Here is a 6,833-nt window from a genome sequence, read left to right on the forward strand (position 1 = left end):
AGATTGGACAACGTTCAATATCAATGTTTTCTCTACCCTGCATCTTTAGTTGTAGTTTTGTGTTGTAATTTCAATTTAATGCTAAATTTTATTTTGTATCATTCTTTACCCTGCATCTTTAGTTGTCGTTTTGTGTTGCAATTTCAATTTGATGTTCAATTTTCTTTTTTATTACAATGATAACTGTCAAAATGTCTAATCACATTTAATCTTGCAAACGCATATTTGATATTTGTCATCTCTTGCTTTATGTTAATTAAGATTTGTTTATTAAAATTTACACATGAATCTTTAGCTGTAATTTTGGATGTCAAAATAAATCTGTTCATTAATTATGAAATCCATTATATAAAAATGTCTAATCACATTTAATCCCCCAAACCGGCATTTCATATTTGGCATCTCTTGCTTGATGTCAATTAACATTTGTTTATTAATTTACAAAATATTCCATCCTTTGTTGTAAATTGCGTTCTAAATTCTTGACCTCTAACAGTGTAGATCAATCACATAGTCGATTCTATATCCAGAACTTACTCCTTTATATACAATATCTTTACATCTGAGTCTGATCATTCCTACATGACTGATTTTTGAAACTACTTTAATTCAACTTGCATGTTTAATTTTGTTTTTATTACACAATTGAACATTTGGAATTACTTTGATGTATAATTTCGTCTCTGTGTATTTCAAAACTTTGTTGTGGTGAATTGATATACCAAACAACTTCATTGATATCAACTGCAAACATGCAAAAGAATGCACATGCAAATACATGTACCTCAGATAAAGCCAGAATGTATAGGAAAGGTATCCTGCAAAAAAAAAAAAAGGTTCAGCCTGACAGATCACATGAGGCAAGTATAGATTCCACTCTGAAAGATATACAATGTCATGGTGAGAAATTATAAATAAGATGTTTTCTTTTAAAAAAACATTAGTCTGTTCAACTTGACTTAATTTGTCTCTATTCTTAAGTCACGTCAGCTGATTCATTAGAAGATATAAATTCTGAATCTCCACAAGGTATGATGATAGAAAATCCTTACTCACTTTTTTGCCCAAATTTTAATTATATCTATCATATCTAACGTAAATTGTTACAACATCTGATTCTAATTCTTTGTCTGACGATGAAAATTGTGAATCCAATAGTAATGAACCTGCAATCGATACTGAAGGTAATAATTATAGCTCTGATATAACGTTAATGATATCAACTGATATCCTTTAAATTAAATTCCACTATCTCATTAGACAATTTCAGGTTATTCTGACTTGGGTGATCAGGCCATGGAATGTAGACATTGCAATGCAAAAATGTGGTATGATGAAAGAATTTCAAAAGATAGAAATACAACAGGTCCAAAATTCAGCTTATGTTGTGGAGATGGGAAAGTTGAGCTTCCGTTATTACAAAGTCCACTGAAATATCTTGAACGACTTCTGTTTGATGGTAAAGCAAGTGATAGTAAAAATTATCAGTGTAACATACAGACATACAACATGATGTTTGCCTTTACGTCTGCTGGTATTAAGCTACACAAATCAATTAATGAAAGTAGAGGACCTCCTACAATTAGAATTCAGGGTCAACCATGCCATCGAATAGGCAGCTTGTTACCAATGCCTGGAAAGCAACCAAAATTTTCACAATTGTATATCTTTGATATGCATAATGAAGTTGAAAATAGAATTAATGCAATGAGGTAGTACTTCTTTTGTTTCTTTTATTATCAGATATGAAGAATTATAATTCGGAAAACATGTTTTGTTACACGAATGGATGTATTTTTATATTGTTTTTTGCAGTCAACATGTTGAAATTCAACCAGAGATTGTTTCAACTTTAAGTCAAATGTTGGATGAGTACAATGTCCATGCAAAAAGTTTTAGAATGGCCAGGGACAGATTGGCAGATAGTCAAGTCGATAATGTAAAATTGAGATTGATAGCTGCACGTGAGAAAGATGGTCGTACATACAATCTCCCAAATGTTTCTAAAGTTGCTGCTCTAATTATTGGTGATTTTGATCCAGACTCAAGAAGGGATATTATTGTTGAAACTCAAAATGGAGAATTCCAAAGAATCCATGAATTACACTCTTGCTATCTAGGACTCCAATACCCTTTACTCTTCCCTTATGGTGAAGATGGATATAGAATTGATATACTTCACCGTTGTACACCTAGCAGCAGAAAAAAGAAGAGAAATCGTCTAACGATGAGAGAGTGGTTTGCTTATAGACTACCGTCCAGATCAAATGAAGCACAAACTTTGTTGCATTCTAGAAAACTATTCCAACAATTCATTGTTGAAACATACACGATGGTTGAGTCTGAAAGACTTAGCTACATTAGGAACAATAAAAAAAACTTATAGTTGACAAGTATTGTAGTTTACAAACATCATTGGATGGTGGAAGCAGTAAAGGCTCTTCTAAAGGAAAAAGAGTGATTTTGCCATCAACCTTTGTTGGTAGTCCACGTTATATGGACCAACTTTACTTTTATGGTATGACAATATGCAGTCATGTGGGTTTTCCAAATCTTTTTATTACTTTAACCTGTAATCCAAATTGGCCTGAAATTCGTAGAGTACTTGCACCTTTGAATCTAAAAGCAACAGATAGACCGGATCTTATCTCACGTGTTTTCAGATTGAAGTATGAACAAATGCTTTTTGACTTAACAAAAAAACACTTGCTTGGAAAAGTAGTCGCATGTGAGTTTGCCATTAATATGCTTCTTAAAGTTACACATTTGTTTATTGTTTTTCATTTTTCCTTGATATAATACAACTATACAGAATTTCTATATTATTGTTCCACTATTAATATAATCAGCTAACAATTGCATATATGCACACAATTGAATTTCAAAAAAGAGGATTTCCTCATGTGCATTTATTGCTATTCTTACACCCAGATAATAAATATCCATCTTCAGATGACATTGACCACATAATATCAGCAGAAATTCCTTCGCATGAAAATGACCCTGAACTCTATACATTAGTCCAAAATCATATGGTACATGGGCCATGTGGAATTCTCCAATCTAAGTCTCCATCTATGAAAGAAGGCAAGTGTAGCCGTTTTTACCCTAAAATGTTTCACCCTCAAACTGTTTTAGATTCAAATGACTATCTAATCTATCGTAGAAGAAATGATGGTCGTACCATTTCAAAGAATGGAGTTATTATTGATAATAGATATATAGTACCTTACAATGCAAAATTGCCGAGGAAATACCAAGCACATATAAATATTGAATGGTGTAATCAAAATACTTCCATTAAATATCTATTTAAATATATAAACAAAGGTTATGACAGAGTCACTGCTGTTGTTATTCATGATGCTAATGGTACACTTGAGAATGCTATCAGTTAAAATGATGAGATTAAAGAATATGTGGATTACAGGTAATATTAATTCAAGATGTATACTTAAGTTACTCATTGTTTCTTTAATTAATTCTTTTAATTATGAATTTTTTATGTCAGATATATTTCTCCATGTAAAGCTATTTGGAGAATTTTTGGTTTTCCAATACATGCTAGAAAGCCTGCTATGGAGAAATTACATTTTCATCTGCCAGGACAACACAGTGTTCTTTATGAAGATGATGATGATATAGATGATATCCTGTCAAAGCCAAGTATTTCAAATTCAAAATTCTTAGCTTGGATGAATAGCAACAAATGTTTTTCAGAGGGTAGAAATCTGACTTATTCACAATTTGTTTCCAAATTTGTCTACAACCAAAAGGCTAGATCATGGAACCTTAGAAAGAAAGGCAATACAATTGTCAGGCTAATATAGGTTCCACCAACCACTGGTGAATTGTTTTATCTAAGAATGATGTTTACTACTTGCAAAGGAGCTACTTCATTTGAGGATATTAGAACAGTTGAAAATGTTCTATACCCTACATATAGAGAAGCATGCTTCACAATGGGTTTTTTGCAAGATGACAGAGAATTTGTGGAAGCAATCAAAGAAGATAAGGACTGGGGTACTACTAATTATTTGAGTAAATTATTTGTGTTAATGCTATTATTAGGTGTCATTACTAAACCTGAAGAAGTTTGGAGTCAGACATGGAATTGGTTAGCTGAAGATATTGCATATCATTATAAAAAAACAACTCTGAACACAGGTTAGTTTTAATCAGTTTGTAACTTTCTATATTGAATAACATCACAGATATGCATTGTTTAACTATCTCCTTTATCATTTGTTAGAATTACACATTGATGATGAGCAACTTAAAAATTTAACATTACTGGAAATTGAAAAACTTCTGCTTGCAAACGAAAAATCACTCAGAGACTATCCTACAATGTCATATCCTAAGGGTGCAAATCCTGCATCGTGTCTAGAGAATAGCTTGATATTGTCTGAACTTAATTACAACAATGATGAGGCTAGATCAGAATTCGAAAATCTTTTTCTATCCATGACAGGTAATCTACCAATTCATATATTATAAATTACATTTAACAAAGTTAAATTCCATCTGTATTTTCTAATTTTCCATCTGCTAATTCTTCATTTCTATCAAATCTCAACTTATTTTTTATTCTAGACGAACAAAAACAAATTTATCACAAAATTATGGAAGTTGTCAACAACAATGAAGGTGACATGTTTTTTCTATATGGATATGGAGGTACAGGAAAAACATACATATGGAGAACATTAGCAAGTTCACTGAGGGAAAAAAATCAAATTATGATTATGGTTCCTTCTAGCGGCATAGCTTCTTTGTTATTGCCAGGAGGCAGGACTGCTCATTCCAAATTTAAGATACCTGTGCCAATTTTCCAAGACTCAACATGCAATATACTTCAAGGAAGTCAGCTAGCAGAATTGTTAAATCAGACAAATCTAATAATTTGGGATGAAGCACCCATGGCACACAAATTTTGCTTTGAAGCACTTGATCAAACTTTAAGAGACATTATTAAAGAAAAAAAAATCCCAATCAAATTTTTGGAGGCAAAGTTATTGTATTTGGTGGAGATTTCCGACAAATTCTGCCAGTCATTCCAAGAGGAAGTCGTTCAGACATTATAAATGCAACAATCAATTCATCATATCTGTGGCCTTGTTGTGAAGTCTTAACACTCAGCAAAAACATGCGTTTACAAGGCAATGCTCAATCAATTGATGATCAAGAAACTATTAAATTTGCAAAGTGGATTCTAGATATTGGAGATGGAGTTATTGGAAATCAAAATGATGGATATGCTACCATTGAAATTCCTGAGTACCTACTGATTACTGAATATAATGACCCCATTGATGCTATAGTCAAATCAAGATTTCCAGATTTATATCAACATCAAAGTAATCCTGAATTCTTCAAATCTAGAGCAATATTAGCTTCCACCAATGAAACAGTTGAAGAGGTCAATGATTATATACTTTCCTTGATTCCAGGTATTTATGCACATTTGAAATTTACAAAAACTAAGGTCTACTCAGTATTTATTCTCTATTTAACTTTGCATGCTACCTAAAATAAATATAATAGGTGAACAAATGAAATACTTAAGCTCTGATTATATAGAGAAGTCAGAAACCATTGACAGTTGGCATTTCCAATCAATCACAACTGAATTTCTCAATTCACTAAACACATATGGTCTGCCAAATCATCGTATCAAGCTAAAAATCGATAGTCCTATAATGTTGCTAAGAAACTTAGACCAAACGTAAGGACTCTGTAATGGTACTAGATTAGTAGTTACTAGACTAGCCAAACATGTCATTGCAGCTGAAATCATTTCTAGCAAAAATCTTGGCGATAATGTTTACATCCCAAGAATGTCAATGTCACCTTCACAATCACCATGACTTTTCAAGCTTTTAAGAAGACAATTTCCAATCATGCTATCTTATGCAATGACGATTAACAAGTCTCAGGGCCAATCACTTTCTATGGTTGGACTTTATTTGCCAAAACCAGTCTTTAGCCATGGACAATTATACGTTGCATTATCAAGGGTCAATTCAAGGCAAGGATTAAAAGTTCTTATTCATGATAAAGACCAAAAAAATATGACTTCTACTACTAATGTAGTCTTCAAAGAGGTTTTCAAAAATCTTACAAGATAACTCTAAATTTTCAAACAACAAATTGTACTATCTATTGGCATCAATTCCTAAATGTTATCTTACTCATATACATTCTAACATACAACCAAAGATGATATCATATATTACAATCTTAAATTTTACATTGTCAGGTATGTAATCTTAATCACCACATTAATATCTTCCATTTATAATTTCATTTACTTAACGTTATATTATTTAGCACTTTATCACAACTTAACATTTGCTTTGAAATTTACATGTACAAATTTTCTTTATTTCTCTGCGAAATATAGAAATTTAAATTGCTGAAGTTCAATGATGAAATATCTAGCGTTCATATGCTACTGCTTATATGATAATTATGCTTTAAACAATATTTTTTAAAAATCGTTCATGCCAATCGTCCAAATGTATCACATCATGCTGCATATACTTCATTCGTTCAAACCAACATCATTCTTATTTTACAGAAAAAAACTACATTTAAAAAGTCCAGTTATCCAACATGACATAATGAGTTTTAAATAATTCCCATATATATCCTTCAGACATGATATCATTAAAAAATATCATATCATACCCCCTCTGCAATACATTAAAAACCAAATCCTAACAAGCAATTCTAGAAGTTGGCCCAATGCCCATATCCAGGCCCAAGATAAATCTACACGGTTACTGCGCTACAATACCAACGGTCTTAAGCTTCTATTTCGAACAAAA

Source organism: Glycine max, chromosome 4 (genome assembly GCF_000004515.6).
Source record: "Glycine max cultivar Williams 82 chromosome 4, Glycine_max_v4.0, whole genome shotgun sequence".
In the NCBI taxonomy this organism is placed as follows: Eukaryota; Viridiplantae; Streptophyta; class Magnoliopsida; order Fabales; family Fabaceae; genus Glycine; species Glycine max.